General features: G+C 43.2%; 1 protein-coding gene across 17 annotated transcripts in view; it reads right to left on the minus strand.

The window, feature by feature from the left end:
- LOC119784032 (CUGBP Elav-like family member 2) overlaps positions 1 to 20,539 on the minus strand; it is a 193,949-nt gene that overhangs the window by 149,872 nt on the left and 23,538 nt on the right. The window lies entirely within an intron of this gene.

Below are 20,539 nucleotides of genomic sequence, written 5' to 3' on the forward strand. Positions count from 1 at the left end.
TTTAACGTTAAAAATCCTCATTCTATTGGCATATAATCTTATTTTCCTACTCAAATTAAGGGTAAATAGACTTATTTTAAGTAATTTTTCAGGTTGTTTTTGCAGGTCTGGGTGTTGCGATACACGGATTAGGCGCAGTGTTTCAGCGTGACCGATGCTGCCTTGTTTGGGGCCGCGCTGCTACATTTCCAGGCTATTATTTCCGAGCTGCAGGGACAGGCTGAGGGCTTCAGTGACAGAACATCCCCCAGATTAAAACAGAGGAGTGTTTCGGTGCAGCAGACCTACATTCTGGGTCTTATCTGCTAGTAAGAGGAGAAAAATGTAGAGGCCTGCCTGCTCTCCATCCCTCTAAATGTTTAATGAAGCATCCCTCTCTGTCTCCCTGCCTCTCACCAATCACCTACTTCTTCTCCGTTTGTCTACATCTCAGCTCCTGCAGGCTAACGGACGCCACACAGCTGCACCGGTCCACGATGAGATCTGAATACTGAGGAGAAGCTTCATCTCCATCCAGCCCACATGCAGGATTTGTTCTCTCGGCGCCTGAGGCCGTGCCGTTTGTTCTGTTGGCTCCAGTTTCAGCCACAATGTGAAGAAGATCTCAGCATCTTCCGGTTTTGTTGTTGGTTGGTTTACAGGATAAAAAGATGCTCTGTGTGCTCCTCATCTACAGCTCAGCTTATTATCTTCACCGTCTCCGTGTCTGAAACCTGAATAAGCTGCTTTCAGATGTTAAACAGGCCAAACAAGCTGCCGTCCACTTTTAATCTACTGATACCAGCTGGAGATACCAGCCGGGGGTCACGCCTCATCTCTGCTCAGAAACAACAGCAGAGGAAGCAGCTTTACACATCTCTGATCTGTCAGCGCGTTCATGGACTATTCTGATCTATACACATATATCTATACACCAGACTAATCCAATCCGTTTACTGAAACTTGAGGAGGTAAAAGAGACATTTTGCCAATGAAACAAGACAATTTACATTTAAAATAAGAAAACACAATTGCATTGTCTTATTTCAAGTGAATAGTATCTAATTATCTAATTTTAAGAGTAAAATACTCCACTGGCAAACTATCTAATTTACCTACTCAAAATAAGGATAAATAAACTTAATTTAAGACATTTTTTACTTATTTCTAGATAATTTTTTTCCAATGTTTCTATCTGGAAGATTAAAATAAGGTTTGAATATAAGAACCTTTATGCTGCAACTTTTCTGTAAGTAAATATTTTGTTGGTCTAAGGTAACTTTTTAGCATTAAATATGGTTTTACATCATCCGTGAGCAGAAAATCCTAATTAACAGAAGACTTGTAAAGACCAATCTGGCTGGTTTTAATCTATACGACGTTTGACTTAAACATTTACGATGAACTTTTAAGACTCGACAGGAGAAACTTTTACCCAACCTGGATTTTCGCCTCCTGCTGGTGAGTCAGATGACTTTTCTATCAGATCTTTTTTAAATTTTCAGAGGAATCAAAGCTTGCAGGTTTAAAACAGAACAATAATCTGTACCAGCATCAGAATATCCCAGATTAAAGCTCAGTGATGTGGATCTCAAGATGAATTTAAAGGGGTCATAGAATGATTCTATAGGGTATCTGGTCCTTAATGTCTCTAATAGGGTGTGTAACATTGGTTGGGCTGAAAATGGCATATCTGCTGTTCTATGAGCCCTAATGCAGCCTGGTTAAAAGCCCTAGTATGAAACAACAGGTTTTCTTCCTTTTATGGTATGCTCAGGAATATTTAGATGAGCTGTGCTCTGATTGGTTGGTTTACGAGCCAAGCTGCTGAGCTAAGACGCATCATAACAACAAGCACTCACTCACTGAAACATCTGTTGTTGATATGGTAGGGGGACCAGACGTCCTCTTTTTCCCAGACATGTCCTACTTTTCAGACCTAAAAAAATTTCCGCGATTTTGGTCGACTACAGTGCAGCATGTAGTCGCAACACACCGAGCACCCGGGCTGGTTCACATGTGTATTTCGGGGCGTGACAAAAGTACAGACCAGAACCAAATAAGCTAAAATCCCAGAGTTTATGTCAACTTGGGGCTTTGTTTGAATTCGCCTGTTTTATGGTGGAAGTTAAGAATTGTGAGATTTGCAGAGAAAGGAGGTGTTGATGGGGTTTGAACTTCTCTGTACGTCTATTTCACCCACTGAACTATCGTTATTCATCTATGCCAATGGAAACTCGGTTTTGTATTCTATGAACCCTTTAAATGACAGTGGTGACATTGGGTATGTCTCTTGGATCCCAGAGGTTCTGAGTTCAAGCGCCACTGCCACAGAATGCTACTATGGTTCCCTGAGCAAGACCCTTAACCCCCACAATGGAACCAAACGACCCACTCCTCGGTTTCAATTTGTATGTTTCCATAAAGACTCAAACTTCCTAGAGAGGAAGCGAAGCGTCTTCAAATGTTGGAAACCAAGTCCAGTGGATTGTTTGTTTTTTTTTCAAGATTTTAGGGAATGACTTAACCTCTGTAACGCTGTTCACTGGGTGCCGCACAATGGCAGCCCACTGCTCCCCATGGTGATGGGTTAAATGCAGGGTGTTTATTTAATTGCTTTCCACTTGTGACAGTGTAATGACAATAAAGTTGAATTCTATTCTATTCTAAATGCTTTTTTTCTCAGAAAGCTCCTTGGACACAGGAAACTGATGTTTTCGGACACTTATCGAGTCCCTCTGAGCAAAATGATCCAATAAACGACAAAATAAAGCTGAACTCTAACCATAAAGGTCTGTTCTCTGATTTCATTTTCCTCAGCTCCACAAACAAACACCTCACATGAAGAAACCCTGCAGCCGCTTAGGAGATCCACACAAGGCAAACGGCTGCGCACGGTCAGACCCATGAGTGTTATTTCCACGGCTGTGTGGCGTAAATCTGGGTGTGCATTAGTGAGTCCCAACCGCAGGACTTCAAATCATCCCCCGGCTCCTCCAAAACACACTTCACAATTTCTGTCTGCTTTCCAAACTCATTACTTGAGGAGGGCGAATCGAACGCGGCGCATTAAACGGGGCTCGGACACACAGAGAGGCGAGAGCGCGGCGAGTTAATTAGCTGGATCCTGCTCTAATTAATGGCCTTTGAATAGACCTGCTGGGTGACGAGTCAAGGTCAGACACCTGTGTGTCCATGACGATGCTGGAGCAAACTTGTATCGGATTATCCAAACAACGCTGCCGGTGTGCCGCTGAGCCAGAGCCCGGGTTACACACACAGGGCGATGATGTCAGAGCAATTAGAGAGGCCATGAATCATCACCGGGGAAGTAATGACCTCCGAGCCCCACCAGGAGACTCAATTACTCCGTCGTAACAAAAGCTGGCAGCATTAAACATCATGTATTTCTCATTCCACAGCTGATGTTATGATTGGGCCGTGCTCCGCGGCAACATTCATTTGTTATAATCCTTCTATTACCTTTGTGTTGCACCCAGTCTAATCTGGAAATTGATTTCTCACCCAGAGACCAAACTTTTGGATGATTTAATGCTAAAAAAGGGAGAGTTTCAATTAAAAACTTTAACAAGAAAGTAGCCAAACAAACAAAAATAGAAAATTAAACAGAAATGGTTAATATCTAACGGATATATTTACTAGTGCTTAAGAAACTAATCAGATTAATCATGATTAAATGATTATTAAAACAATCATCAACTAATTTAGTAATTGATTAATCGTTAAGTGCAGTATGGAGACTCTTAAACATGCCTTTAGCTGACCCACTTACAGCAGTAATTATGCCAAAATTGTAAAAAAAAAAAATATGTAAATATTTTGCATTTAAGATAAAAAAAAATACAGAACGTTTTAGTTTCGACGGGTTTAATTTAGTAAAAAATCTTTAAGAACTTTTGTTTATCCGAATATAAATCGAGAAAAACATTTTCGTCAGATTAGTCGATTTGCAAAATAGTCGTTCGTTGCAGCCCTAATATTAACTATTTATTTTTAAATAATAAAGTCTGAATAATTTGGACAGATTTCTTAGATTTTCCACAGATGATAATGATGATAGCTGTCAGGATGCATTGACTAAAGTGGGCTTTACAAACCACAGAAGAAGACTTTAAGCAGATTTTACTCCATTAGATATGAAATCGATTTGTTTGGATGATGTTCACCAATATCACAAAGTTTCACGTTACAATTTCCGTTTTTAATTCATTAATTGGTTCATGTGACATCATCAGTCCAAACTTATTTAATATATCAACTCAGAATAACTCAAATATGATTAGATCTTATTTTATCTGAGCCTTTACATCAGAAACAGAATTCCCCATTCTATTAGCTCTATGCTAGTTTTAGCTTTAGCGTGTTAGCTGGCTAAGAAGGGAAAGAGACCTTGAGTCTTCCACCACATTCAGCCTAAAACAGCAAAGGAACTGGATGGATTATCACACATCTACCCTTCATCCCTCACACTTTAAATACGGATCTTTATCTCTCAAAGAGTCCAGGGCCTTAAATTGCTTTTTTTTTTCTCCAAGTCCATTCTTCTGGGAACCAATCCAGTATTCTGTCAGATTAGCATACCAAGAACAGCATACCCATAGTCAATACCCGCTTATCCCTTTATTTCATCCCTTTAGTTTATCCCTTTAGTATTGTATAAAAAATACACTTTAAACTACCTCAACGGGCGTATATCCCTTTCGTCATGTACAAAAAAACAATTTCATTACTTACATTTTGGTGATTTTTGAAGCGTAAGGCGATCTGACTAGGGATGCACGATATAATCGGCCCCCTATCGGTATCGGCCTGTATCGGCCTTAAAACTGAATATCGGCCACCCCACCGATATTTAACCCGATATTTGATCCGCTTCTGAGTTTCTAAAGTCTATAAAAAAATAAATAAAAATACAACTTCTTCTTCTTCCTCAAAAACTTTTACAGACCTAAAAACTTCTAAAGACGAGGGAAAAAATATTGATACATTAAAATATCACAATATCTTCATATGCTGATATATTGCCATTTAAAAACACCATATCAATCTCTTTTACTAATGAAATATTGCTATATGTCATTGTTATGCTACGAAATTCCCCCGAAAATTCACGAAATTTTGCCATATTTTTATATGTTGATATATTGACGCGGTATCGATCTATTTTACTAACAAAATCTCACAAGAATTTGCAAAATATCACGAGAGTTTGTAACAGAACGATGAAAGTAAAATAGATCGATACCGCGTTTTTAAAAATCTATTTGATATCAGCATATGAAAATATATTTGAGTATATTATTTTTCAAAGTGTCAGAAATGGATAACAAAACTGCTATTTTCAATGACTACTTATTTTTGTCCAGCTTTAACATCAGTATCGGTATCGGTTATCAGCTACATGAGTTTTAAAATATCGGCATATCGGATATCGGCCAAAATCCCAATATCGTGCATCCCTAGATCTGACCTTAAATAGTGTTTTTATTGAACCTGACTAAAGGGATACACTCCCGTTCAGGTAGTTTAAAGTGTATTTTTTGTACAAAACTAAAGGGATAAACACAAATCTGACGTCTTGTGCATGGGTATTGACTATAGGTATGCTGATCTGACAGAACACCGGCGGCAGACGAGCTTCTCAGAGGCATTTCATTCCAATCACTGTTCAAGTTCATAAAGGGGAGTTTTTTTTATTTTTATTTCCTGCATCTCAGCATGTTCTGAAAGCAAACCTGCAACCAATGAGGGCGTTTGTGTCCTCGCCGTAACAGGAGAGCGCTCTACGTCCTTTAACAGGTGTGAGAATCTGAGTGCTGACATGTGCGCGGCCTTTTTCTTCCCTGAGCGAACAAAGAGAGCATTCCCTCGCCAACAGATCAATACGCCGGATCCATTCTGGTTTGTTAAGAGTAATAGACATGGATTTGAAGAGTCGAGAGGGAGGCTAACAGCCGCTGATTTAGCCAGACTGCACCGGACCCATTTACTTCTCAGCTTCAGCTAATAGGGTTTCTGCAGCCTCCAAAGCGCTTTGTAACGCCGTCGCAGCGCTGCGTACGGCAGAAGAAAAATTACCCCCATTATGTAATCTCTATAATGATTCCTACTGAGAAAGCAGAGGCTACAATGGCGGTACAGTAAATTATACTAAACACCATTACTCTTGACGGCTCCTTCTGAGCCTGTGCGTGCGCATCCACTCTGATCTGAGGCTCGCCGTGCGTGCGTCTGCTGAGGAGGAGAATGATGGAGTGTGTGTGCACGAGTCGCTCTCACGGTGAAATTAAACTGGGGCTCAGGTGAGAAACAGAGCGATGCCTCGGCGCCGAGCGGGGAGGAGGCGGCGGCACCACCGAGTCGAACACCCGGAGGACTTAGCACGCAGGAAAAAGGAAAAAAAGAGGCCGGCGGAAAGGAGAACAGAGGGAGCTGACAGGGAGGCTGAGGGATGAGGAGATTGATGGCATGTAATGATGAAACGGATGGAGGACGAGACAAGAGAGACGTGCACATCAGAGGCCATTACTCATCGGCGACACGCACACACAGACTGGAAACGCCACCCAGGGGCGTCGGAGGAGCCGTCTACCACCCACCTCTCCATTCCTGACACCTTTTCTCTCTTTCTGCCGGTCGCCCTCGCATTCATCCCACCCTCCATCTGCGCCTCGCTCTCCTGGTTTCTCTCTGCTCACATTTCAGCTCGATTCTTGGGAGCTTCTCATCATTCAGATCAAACTCTCCCTGATTAGAAGACGTTTGGAGCTAGGAGGTACCGACGGGTCAAAGTGAGGAACTCTTGACCCCTGAAGTCCTTCCTCTCCACTGGAGAAGGTTCCTTTCATGACAGACAGGTCCAGACTTTGACTAGGCCCCTCTGCACCTGTTGATGACCTGTTTTGGTCCGAGCTCCCACTCTCAGGATCCTGACTAGAATATTTTGGTCTACAGCTGAGCTGAAGGCTAAATCAGAGTAAAATGCAGGTAAACCGAGCCTACATCATCACTCCTCCACCTCCATGCTTCACAGTTGCTGCCAAGTTTTGTTTTCCTCCCCAACTTCACTCCCCCTGCCCTGTCCTCAACAAGTAGAGGTTTAAATCTCAGCATAAAGAAGCAGATCATACCCATCATTTCCAGCACCACCTAACATCCCTCTGGGTTTATGTCATATTTATTTTCAATCTCTTTTCTTAAAGAGATGAAAAAAAACCCATCATGAACCTCAGCAGATGGCGGCTCACACTAAGGCTAATTTATGCTCAGAAACCAGGTCGTATGCGAGTGTGTCACAGTGAACGGAAATGTTCCACAGACACCGCTGCACCTCTCCAAAATTGTAGGTGACCGCAGACAGGAGGCCTCTGATTGGTCAAATCTACATCTGCTCTACTCTATGCATATTTCCTGTTTGGTACCTTACCAGCTTGTTTTGTTTGTATGACTGCCATTGTGGAAAACGACTCGTGAAAATGGACCAGCTAGAAGAGCGAGGTGTGTGAAAACACTGGCACCCTTTTTCCACCTGGATCCCTGCTGTTTTTCACCCTCATGTCCCTCCGTTGTCGCACAAATTTGCCTCCCTTCCTCTCCGCCTCGGACGTATCTAGACCCACAGCTAGTTTCTGATCACCCCTCTTGCGTTGTGGCGTGGAATAACAGCGCAGACCACTCTGCAATATTGAGCATAAATCAAAAATATCTGCGACACACTACTGCAGGAGGATAATCAGCCCTTAAGTCTGGTTCTGCTGGAGGTTTCTTCCTGTTAAAAGGGAGTTTTTCCTCTCCACTGTCGCTACAAGCATGCTTAGTGTGAGGGATTACCTTTGAGTCAATGAGTCGATGCAAGCAACTGGTTTTCCTTAGATAGAAAACTTTAAATCAAGCTGACTGGATGATCTGGTTGAACTGTAAAGTGCCTTGAGATGACATGTGTGGTGAATTGGCGCTATAGAAATAAACTGAATAGAACCTGATGGATCCACATCTGTCCTGACTTTATCAGCTCTGATGCTTTCTATAAAAGCTCCCTAATGTGTTTCAAAGATAATTTTTTGAATCTTTTTGAATTACCTTCGACCAGAAGCAGATCCATGATTTATTTGGAGGAAATGGTTTCTAACAAGGATAAACTCTTATTCTTTAGCTTTAAGAAATGACCAAACAGGTAAGACTTGATTTTCTCATTCTGACTGTTAAAGACTTCATTACTGATGCTCTGAGCGGGGCGGATAAACTCTCATGTTTTGGCTAAATGCTGCAGACTAATCTGCAGGGAACAGAAACAGACGATAAGATTAAAGACATAGATCTAGCTTTCATTTAGACCGTGTAGATGGTCTGCATTTGGATCAGGTTGGGGCGCCATATGTCCCCCCCCCAACTCCATCCAGAACACTCCGTCTACATCTGGTTAGCCAGTGTGAGCAGTTTTTTCACCTCCTCTTGCAGAGCACCAGCTCCCATAATGAGCACCCAGGGGACTTGTTGCACCGATCTCTTCACCGAGGTCTGAACAGACTTCTGCGATTCATCCGACGCTCCTCAGAGGCCACGGACAGACTAAACACCCATTTCTATAACAGAACGCTTAGAGGCGGCACCACGGGCCCCGTCCCCTGGGTTTCTGCTCCAAACGAAGGGCAGCGGCCCCGCAGCGCAGTGCTGAGTGACATTTTCACGTCAAGGATCTTTAATTAGATAAACATCAGGCCGTCACACCCAGAGTGATCAAATGACTCTCCAGGGAGCTTTTTATTTTCTAAAAGCCATCAGCTGATCTACCGCCGCTTCTGATGCAGCTCTGCGTTTCTGAGGGTCCTGCATAAAACATGTGCTAAATGTCCAACTCAGCTCCTTTCATCTGTGTCATCAATTCAACCCAGTTTCAATCAGAATTCAGTCACTTTGGTCCAAACAGACTCAATGAATCTCTGATTCCATCACATTTAAGCCACAGATTTCTGCTTTGAATGAGAGAAATGTAGATAATAAACAAATAGAAGTTGGATTCAGGTTTTTGCTTAATAAAAATCTTTCCTCCAACACGACCCAGAGAGACCCCTGCTCAGCAGCGGCGGTGAACAGCTTCCACAGAGCCTGAAGAGCAGTAGCCTTTTTGATCAGATGCTGGATGAAGTGACCAGACTGCCCCTCCCCCACCTGTTGTGGGGTGCCCTTCCCTCGGTTACAAAAAGATTAATTCTCAGACAGCAAAAAGTGTTTCCTGTCATGTTTTCAGGTCTGGTGTGCTGCTGCCCACCACATCAGACTAATCAACCAACAGTATCAGCTGCTTTTTCTTAATATTTAAAGAGGATATTCATAATAAATCATTAGAACCATTTGTCTGGGATGCTTATTCAAGACGAGAGATAAAAAGCTCAAATTAAAATGAATGAAAAACTAGGGGTGTGGGAAAAAGAAGATGTGGACTGACCCCAACCCCAAACAACATGGATACCGAAATAACTAAATGAGCAAAATCTTCTGATGAATGTATACAGCACTTGCTCTTTTATCTATACGTGTAATTTTTAAATTTAGTTGGGAAAAATATCGTAATATATAGTAATATTAACCTGACTCCGCCAGATGGATTTGCTCCGCATATCCATCTGGAAACCTTACGTTGAAGTAATTTTGGGAAGGGGCGAAAATACTTGTTAGCTGATTGGCCTATGTTGGTGATAGACGGGCCAAATAAACCAATTAGATCAACGAAGCATATGACGTACTAACAGAGCGACGACGAAAACACAACCACAAGCTACTCTTGCCGAAACCAGTCGGGAGAAGAGCAAAAACTTCTTTTCCTCTGAGAAAAGCCTCCAGAGCAGTGTTTTGCTCTTCTTTCAGTGAAGACATACTCTGTAATTCCGATAAAACTTGCTCGATAGCCACGCTAACGCTAGTTTCATCGGCTGAAGCCGCCATGTTCTTTAGACTGAACTGTCGCGCTTCTCGTTGCGTCACACCTCAACCCGCCTCTAAGCCAACGCTGATTGGACGTTCGTTTGGTGAACGGCTCCAAACTTTCTTCAACGGAGAGTCTCCATACTGATTAGCGAGTGAAACCTTGAAAGCTCGCGAGATCAGGATGGTCTCATGAGGCTATAGTAATATTGCAATATAGTGATAATGTTGTATCGTGACCCAAGAATTGTGACATGTATCGTATCGCAACACCCATGCCAATATTCACCCTTATTAAAAACATATTTAATTAAACAGTTTAGTAGATTTGCTGCTTCAGGGCTGAAAAACTTTGCCGACAGTCAAAATTGCGATTATTTTTTACCAAAATTTGTTCAGTTTTTGAAAGCTTACTTGCCCAGAGTCCATTGCTTTAGGACTTTACTGTAGTAGTCTGAGAAAAAGTTCTTTCTTCTACTTGTCTTACTCCTGTTTAATATAGTGCGATAAAAATTGCCTTTGCGATTCTAAGATTGTGTTTGCGATTATATTATAAGTAGGCCTATTCAGGACTAAGGCTACGGTCACACTGCAGGCCTTAATTCTCAATTCCGATTTTTTGAGAAATTTTTTTTTATCGTTGCCGTTCACATTTCCAAATATAAGCGGACTTGTACGTGAACTGCAGCCATACAACGCAAGTCTTCCGCATGCGCAGAAGAGGACGCGATGACGTCACGCCGTGTCCGTAAAAAGCGCCGTTTTTACGGAGGTAAACATGGATGGTATTGCCGGAGCGCATCTGGCGATCTTTCCCAACCTTTTGGTTAAACATACATACTGCTCTCCGCATCATCGTCCGCCGTAGTTGTTGTTTTTCTTGCTGCTTCTGCGTAGCTAGACGTAGAATAGTGATCTTTGTCGGATAGTAATGGCGTTCAAGTCGGATGAATGCGACACAGGTCGCAGATTCGTAACTGCGACACACGCAGACCACCTGGTTTCTTAGTATAAATCAGCCTTAATTCTTGCTCTTCTGGTTGAAGTGAAGCAAAAAGATCAGTTTTCATTTGTTTAAACCTGTTGAAACAGGAGATTTGGAGTGATAATTCTGGATAACCTGATTCAGATTAGAGTTCAGATTAAAAGCCTGAATGGACACCAGTCAGTGCAGCCGTGGGCCCACCTGCTGCAGACAGTTCTCCTATAAAACAACCTGAACTGGTCTAAAAGTGAGCTGCTGGAGTTCAGGGAGGAGAAGTAGCTCCTTGCTTCCAGCTGCTGTTCAAAACGAGCTGCTCTCACTTAGCTGTGTTCAGTAAACATCTGCTCAACATCCTGCACACACACACACCTTTCAACACAATGAGCCGATATGCAGAGTGCGCCTCTGTCTCCCCGTGGAGGCTTCAGATGCATCACGCCTAATCAGAGGGAGACTCACGCCGGCTAGTGCTGCATGCAAATCCTTCACAGATGAAGACGCTAAGCTAAGAGCGAGCTGACAGCAGTGTGAAGAAGAGGCTAATGCTAACTGTGGTGTCCCTGCTTGGCTGCAAACATGCTCAGAGTGGAAGCGATGAGCCCCAGCCTGGCTGCGTTAAATACCCGGCCAGCTGAGATTTGATTTGGCTGTCAGAGTGCGTTCATGGAGGGTTTTTAACGCTGACGCTAAAGAGCTCAGTGAGACCATCACCCGACGTGGTTAGGAAACTTTCTGCAGCTCCTGGACGGCTGAGTTGTTGTGATCGGTGGTTGTTTACCGGCTGTGGGGAGCCGGAGTCACGGCCTCCTCATTAAAACTAAAACCCCTCCGTTACTCCGCCGCTTCCCTCATTAGCACGCGTTTGCAACGCCGAGCTGCCGGACGGAGTGGTTCTGGTTCAGACTCTGGGTAAACACTCTGTGAGGAGATAATAACAGCCATCAGTGCCTATCAGAACATCTGTGTGTCGGCTGTAAGGTTTCAAGTGGTGGAGATGCACACACACTGAGAGCGGGCATGGCTGTGTGAAAGCACCCAGGAGAACCACAGAGGGGCTATAATGTCTGCCAGTCAGCGGAGCACTTACACACAGCCGCCTGCCAATCTCACACAGACACATTTGCTACAATGCCCACCGCGGTACCCACTCACCGTCAATCACTCCCCCCCACCACCGCGGTACCCACTCACCGTCAATCACCCCCCCACCACCGCAACCACCTGACAAGGGCAGGAACGCCCGGCCAGCAGCCCTAATTACAGATGCCGCTGCCAACAGGGCTGCATCCCTCTGCTGACCAAAACCGCAACCCCCCCCCATGTTTGCTTCCTCTGACACCTTATTCCCATTAACAGGGTGTCAGCGCAACACTTAGGGCCTTAATTTATCGTTCCTGGAGCAGCTTTGATCCAAACACCATTTGACAACTTTAATGACTAAAGCAAACCAAAGACAAACAAACTTAAAGAGCAGCCGCTAAATCATGGCGGGGATGTGGGGGGGTTCAACCATAGGAGGCTTTTTAATGTCATTATGCTAGGAAAGGCAGGGGGGCCTCATTAGGGCCAGTGTTCTGTCAGAAGAGCATACCCGGTCAGACCAGCATACCCACACTGGAAGAAATCTAAATCTTTTTTCTTAAAATAAGTGCATTTGTTCTTTGATTAAGGAGGTAAAAGACAAATTTTGCCAATGGAACAAGAAAATGTACACTTAAAATAAGAAAACACAATTGCAATGTCTTATATTATCTAATGATCTTATTGTAAGAGTAAAAATACAAATTCCATTGGCAAACTATCTCATTTACCTACTCAATTTAAGGGTAATTAAACTTCATTTAAGACATTTTTTGTTATTTCTAGAACATTTTTCTATCGCATTCTCCCCGCTTTACAAGCAAAATCAATGGGAACTACTAGACACATCTGCAATCAACAACAATTATTGAAGATTTCCAGAGGACTTCACCATTGAAATTCACCAGAGCTATAGTGAAACTGAAAATGGCAGTTGGATGCTGTGATACCTCGGGTAAAAGTGAAAAAAAATGAACTTTTCCAATTCCTGATCCTCCACGGACGGGTTCGTCGTTGGATTGCCGACTTGAAGAGGGAGGATTTGCCATCGAACTTTTGGCCAGAGAAAAAACACGTAGTATGTCAGTGTATTCTCATTATTAGTTCGTATGAAATCGTACAAAAAGTTATGCACTGTAATTTTGTACGTTTTAGATTTTTCGTTGCATTTCGTCGTATTTTTACGTCTTGCCTGGAGACAAGATATCCTTGCGCATGCGCATCTTACGCACCATTCAATAACATAGAATTTAACATACAATTAACCCTAACCCTAAGATACAAAACAGCAAGCAACCTAGTTAGAGACATCAAGAAGTAATTATTGCACTGTTTTTCCCAGATTTACGTCCGTCCGCGGATCTGTTTTTGTCTGTCTGGCTGTGCATGCGCACTGATCTGTTTTTTCAAGGAAAAAACGTCCAAAACGTACGAACTTTTCGTACGATTTCATACGAACTGATGATGAGAATATGTTGAATCTGTAGCCAACATTTGGAAGAAGAATGTTTCCAAGATGACTTGGATAATAGCGCGTTGTGACAAACACAAGATAGAACACTGGGACTTGATCAACAGCCGATACCGCACCGTGACGTCACAAACCAGTAGGTGGCAGTAGTGTTCTTTGACAAACATGGATGCCTCCAGTAAAGCAGATTCAAATGAAAATTACTCTGAATTAAAAACACTGATCATTTATTGAACAGTATGGAATAATTTCACATTTAAAGTACTTTCAGAAGTTTGAATTCTGAATATGACCAGACATTTTCTTTAATATAAACTGTAGCGATATTTCTTATTTATTTTCCTAAGTCTCTCAGCCAACTGAAGTTGAGAAAATTTGCCGGCCATATATCCCCCTTATCATTTTTATCGCCCCCTTTGGTTAACAGAACGATGGTTTACGAAGCCTCCATGATGGTCAACATCCCTATTTTTGCTCCAAACTGGAGACGTTCACATTTACTCAATCAACACAAATTCTGATATATCAATCTATACCGAATTTTTTATCTTACATTTTTCTACATTTTTAGACATAGAAAAGCATCTAATATTAGCTCTATGCCTGAAAATCCATCATGACTGATGAGGTTGTAGAAATGATGATGTTAAGTCTGGTTTCAGCTGATGGTTGGAGTTAAATTAAGATAATCTCCCGCCGCTGCAGGACTAGACTCGCCTCGTTGCTAAAACACACTTTCTGGCATTTATTGACAATAACCTTTGTAGGTTTTGAGGTTTACAATGTTTCTAACAGATTTTTTTTCTCCCAGGTGGCATTTGCAGGTGACAATGCCGAACAACACAGCTTAAAGGACACAATTAGTGTTAGCTTAGTGGTTACAGAGAAATCAATACGGCTGTCAGTGGGAGCTCCGTCAGGAACCTATCTGTAAAGATAGTGGAGTGTTCAGAGTATGAAAAGTGACTGTCCTCCTAAAATGGGAAACATTAGTGCTAATCCTCCCCTTTCTTCCCTCAAAGTCCTGCTCCTCATCCTCCCTCCATCCACTCGTCTGCCGTCTTCTTAAACCAGGTTATTCTTGAGAATACGGCAGCTGTCAGCCTGCGCCGGCTCCTGCCTCTAAATGACAGAGGTAACCCTCTTATACGAGCAGCCGCCGCTAAAAGCATGTCATTTTCTCCTGCTAATGTCAAGTGCGAACAGATGAGAACAGGCAGGGGAGTTAATAACACCACATTCCCTCCTCGCATGGATCCACGGGGTGCTGCGAGCGCATGAACTCAAACTTTTCTGCTTGAACCCGACTGTTCTGAATACCAACTAATGACACGGAGTGACCCGCTCGGCTGCTTCGTCTGTGACTAACAGCCTAAAAGCTCCGTAATGATTGGTTGGGTCGGATGGGAGGCTGCAGACCTCTTCTCATTGTAGTAGTTCTGCTAAAGCTCACAAGTACCTTCCCTGAGATCTTCTTCTGCTTCATTGTGAAGACCTGGAGATGTCCGTCAGAACCGCCCACAACCTTCAAATGATCGTCCAATAAAAGAGTTACGCTTAAATCGGAAACATTACATAGTGAGGAGCATCGCCGTTTAACTGGAGACAGAGAAGAAGAGAAGACGAGGCAAACTGGAAAGGAGCAAGAAGGATGACATCCAGGCTCAGACCGGTAATCTGTGATACCAGGCGGTCCTAATTTCAGTGCACCAGGGCTGGCCCTCCTTAAATCATACCAAGACTTGCCCTCCAACCGAAACTCCTACCTGTGACAGTAAATAACTCAAGGAGCTCAAGAAGTAATACAATGTTGACTAGCTGCATTATGCATGCAGTAGATATTAGGGGAGGAACGGTTCACAAAATCCACGGTTCGGTTTGGTTCACGGTTTCGTGGTCACGGTTTTCGGTTCGGTATATGTTGATTGTTACACCGAAATCCCATAAAAATTAATGAAATTAATGAAAAAATCCAAAAAAAATAATGAATTGTAATTATTTTTAATGATCCGCGGAAACCCTGGATCATTTCCGTATGTTTTGCTGCTTTGAATTTAATCATCTCGCGCATGCCCTCTACGATCTCCAAGGAACGGAGCGGACGGGAGCCACAATGGAGGCTGTAGGCTTTGCTTTGTGCAGGCGGTCTGGAGCGCAGTGGGGCGGAGCGTGGGTTGCTGACGGAGTATGTGGGATTTCTGGGTTAGCAAGACATGTTAGCCTTGTTGCTGTTAGCATAAACAAAACATGTTGCACTATTCTTGCACACTGTTGCACTTTTATCCACAACTTTCTTTCCGCCGTCATCGTAGGTCACTCTAAATGCAAAGTGGTCCCATACAGCAGACCTATAAAGTGCTGCTGGCGCGTCTTCCAACTCCTGTTCTTTCCCACTCGCCATACCGACACAATTCTCCACAACAACTGATTTTTTCTGCTACACCCGGCTAAGCTGCTTCGCTTCTTCTTCTTCTTGTTTACTACTGGTGGTTGGCTTTGGTCGCAGTACCGCCACCTTCTGCTCTGGAGTGTAAACGCTTCGCCTATGAGAAAAAGGAGCAAAGCATGAACTGAACGCAACACACGCGAACCGAACCGAGACAGTCGAACCGAACGGTTCGGACGGTTTTCATAAATCGTTCCATCCCTAATATATATATAGCCCTTCCTTGTCGTGCACATCCTTGTGACGGTTAGCATAAGGTGTAATTTTCTATTTCTTCAAACTGTAAAATCCTTGCAACAAACTAAATTATAATAAAACTAAAATGCTTTCTTTAAATCAAACTACAATGTTCCTCTTATATTTGGCAAATTTATGTTTGAATATTTTGCAAAAATTTGTTGCAGTGCATGATGGGATTTTGCATCTAAAGGCTAACGTTTCTCGTCCTTCATGCATTGTTGCCAGGTTGGGATGTTTCCCAATCTGGCAGTTTAGGATGGAAAATGTTTTTCTTTTATGGCCTAAGAGATCAACAGACTTTGGTTCAAATTGGGCGAGATTTTGTTGATCCAGGCGGTTTCAGAAAGGTTTTCGGGCTGGAAATCGTGAGTCAGTAATATCTGGCAACCCTGCTGATTAGGTTGTAGACCTAGTATGTGTGAGTGGGTGTCTGTCTGGCTGGCTTTGTGCAAATGTGGACGTTATGCAGCAGCAGTCACTGTCGCATCCATGTTAAAAACCAAAGTACATGCGCAGCTTCTCCTGTTAATACGGTAAATCCCTCGGGAGCATCCGGCTCCAGGCTGCACGTGATCCAAATGATCCAATGAGCTGCTGTCAGTCTGGGTTGCTGCTGCTGCTACTTTTAGACACAGCAGGCAAACCTGTAGCAAGCCGGGCGATGGAAAGAAGGAGAAGATGATGTGAAAAAGAGAGCAGAGAAAGTGTGGACTGCTGGAACAACATACTTTTTCACTTTTACTTAAGTAAAGAGGTCACGCTGATACTTTACTTCTACTTAAGTAACAAATGCATGTACTTTTGTCACCACTGCTTGCATGTGAATGAATTTCTTCCCATGTTATGAAGGGGGGACTGATATTTCAGGCAGCTGAATTATCCATTCTCTGCTCTCCTCCCATATCTTTGGGAAATAAAGCAAATATTTCCAAATTCTCAAAAATGATTATGTGTGATACCCTGTACTGTGTTTTTACAGTCAGAAAACATTTCAGAGGGGAGTAATTTGGAGCGATACATTTCTGTTCTTCATCCTGATGGTTAGCAGGGTTTCTAACTTTATTTAAATCCTTTTTACGGACGACTCAAAGCTGCAGGAAACCATTCTTCACTCTTCCTCTGCTGTTGGATGAAAGCTGTTAGCTTGCATGTAAACAAGGCCAAAGGTTGAAAAATGCAAAATGAAACTCATTTTACGTCCCGCCCCAGCGAACCGCAGCGCATTATTTACAGCCAGCCATTCCAGAGATTTAAATTTAATATCGACAGCCACAGCTGATTGCCTCCCAAAGCTGCAAATCCTGCCGGCGTCAAGATTTAAATTAATACGATATGTGAGGTGACACTTTTCAGAGGCCATTCCTGTGATATTAAATTAGTGACTGAATACCTGGGCTCAAAGGCTTCTTTGCTTCAGGTGTCCCGTCCAAATCAGGTTTATTTGAATGGAAGAAGTCAAACTGTGAAGGAAGAAATCTCCTAATATTGAAATAAAATCCCTGCAGCTGCTGTCAGAGGATCAGAGGAGCCACCAAACTAAATTATCCGAAGACTATTGTGCAGCTTGGTGCATAAACTAGTTCAACTATACACTAAATCTCAACAGAAATAATTATTTTAAACAGGTGCGTCTTCTAATATGGTTTGATTTTGAAATCTCCATCTCATCCTCCCATAAAAATCACACATTTAGGAGGATTTAATGCGTCTCTGTTGTTCAGCAGTTTACAGGCACTGATGCACGTCGTTTAGACGGATAATTGCATGAAAGAAAAGACCCGTTTGGAGGAGGATTTGGTTTCATGGAGCTCAGAGGGTGAAATATGTTTGTAAAACAGGGATTCCAGTTTGTTTTTTTCTCCTACAACAAAACATCATAAATATATATTTGGGTTTTCTGGTCACTGATCCTTAGAGGAAGCTATGGTCGCTCTGGAGGAACTGCAGACATGCAACAAGACAATGAAGCATGGTGGCGGCAGCGTCATGCAGTGGTAATCTCTTATCAGCAGAGGTTCCAGTTTCCGAAAATTCAAAAAACATCCACTTAGGCTACTTTCACACTGCAGCCTGAAGTGATCCAATCCGATTTTTTGGCCCTTATGCGACCTGGATCCGATCTTTTCATGACTGTCTGAACAACTGAGATCCAATTTTTTGGCCCTTATGCGACCTGGATCCGATCTTTTCATGACTGTCTGAACAACTGAGATCCGATTTTTTGGCCCTTATGCGACCTGGATCCGATCTTTTTATGACTGTCTGAACAACTGAGATCCGATTTTTTGGCCCTTATGCGACCTGGATCCAATCTTTTCATGACTTTCTGAACAACTGAGATCCGATTTTTTGGCCCTTATGCGACCTGGATCCGATCTTTTCATGACTGTCTGAACAACTGAGATCCGATTTTTTGGCCCTTATGCGACCTGGATCCGATCTTTTCATGACTGTCTGAACAACTGAGATCCGATTTTTTGGCCCTTATGCGACCTGGATCCGATCTTTTCATGACTGTCTGAACAACTGAGATCCGATTTTTTGGCCCTTATGCGACCTGGATCCGATCTTTTCATGACTGTCTGAACAACTGAGATCCGATTTTTTGGCCCTTATGCGACCTGGATCCGATCTTTTCACGACTGTCTGAACAACTGAGATCCGATTTTTTTGGTTCTTATGCGACCTGGATCCAATCTTTTTATGACTGTCTGAACAACTGAGATCCGATTCTTTTGGCCCTTATGCGACCTGGATCCGATCTTTTCACGACTGTCTGAACAACTGAGATCCGATTTTTTTGGCCCTTATGCGACCTGGATCCGATCTTTTCACGACTGTCTGAACAACTGAGATCCGATTTTTTGGCCCTTATGCGACCTGGATCCGATCTTTTTATGACTGTCTGAACAACTGAGATCCGATTTTTTGGCCCTTATGCGACCTGGATCCGATCTTTTCATGACTTTCTGAACAACTGAGATCCGATTTTTTGGCCCTTATGCGACCTGGATCCGATCTTTTCATGACTGTCTGAACAACTGAGATCCGATTTTTTGGCCCTTATGCGACCTGGATCCGATCTTTTCATGACTGTCTGAACAACTGAGATCCGATTTTTTGGCCCTTATGCGACCTGGATCCGATCTTTTCATGACTGTCTGAACAACTGAGATCCGATTTTTTGGCCGTTATGCGACCTGGATCCGATCTTTTCATGACTGTCTGAACAACTGAGATCCGATTTTTTGGCCCTTATGCGACCTGGATCCGATCTTTTCACGACTGTCTGAACAACTGAGATCCGATTTTTTTGGCCCTTATGCGACCTGGATCCAATCTTTTTATGACTGTCTGAACAACTGAGATCCGATTTTTTTGGCCCTTATGCGACCTGGATCCGATCTTTTCATGACTGTCTGAACAACTGAGATCCGATTTTTTGGCCCTTATGCGACCTGGATCCGATCTTTTCATGACTGTCTGAACAACTGAGATCCGATTTTTTGGCCCTTATGCGACCTGGATCCGATCTTTTCATGACTGTCTGAACAACTGAGATCCGATTTTTTCCAATGCGACCCAGGCCACTTGGCTATGTGCTCCTGAATCCGATACAAATCTCATCTTTTCAAATGTGACCTGTGTGTCATTTCATTCATCCAACCTGTACGGCATTAATACCCGACAAAGGTCACTATTCTGCGTCTTGCTACAAAGAATCGTTAAGAAAAACAACAACCATAGCGGACGATCCATGTTTACCTCCGTAAACGCAGAGCATGCGTGCCTGTGATGTCATTGCGCCGTCTACCGCGGGACAATTGCGTTGTATGAATGCAGTTCACACTGGAGATCGCATACAGGTCGCATATATTTAGAAATGTGAACGGCAATACAAAAAAATCGGATTTCACAAAAAAATCGGAATTGAGCATCAAGGCCTTAGACACATGAGCTGAACCTGAGGAGTCCCGACAGACGTAGATAATCAGATGTAGAGCAGAAAACTAAGCAGGAGTTGTTATTCCTAACGTTCAGACTGCAGCGCCGTTCCTCAGTAGACCCTCTGAGCTTAGCGTCACTCAGACCATTAGGCTTAGCCGGGCCAACTATCCGGGGTTAAATACACGGAGCATCACAGAGCTGCAAGGGGAGAGAAGGATCCAGGAAACAAAATCTGATTTGCTCAGACGCCACACACACACAAACACCCACAGAGCGAGCGAAGCACGAAGAGGACCTGGCTGCAGCTCTAAGAGCGGTGATTGCTCTAACAGCCCTGCAGAGGAGAGGAAAAGACAACAGAGGAGCAGAAGGATGAGAGGAGAGAAAACGAGCTGATGAATGGGTCTGCCTCCGGGTCACTTAGAGGGCTCCTCCTCCTGTGTCACTA

Source organism: Cyprinodon tularosa, unplaced genomic scaffold (assembly GCF_016077235.1).
Source record: "Cyprinodon tularosa strain WSP-4 unplaced genomic scaffold, ASM1607723v1 ctg216, whole genome shotgun sequence".
Lineage (NCBI taxonomy): Eukaryota > Metazoa > Chordata > Actinopteri > Cyprinodontiformes > Cyprinodontidae > Cyprinodon > Cyprinodon tularosa.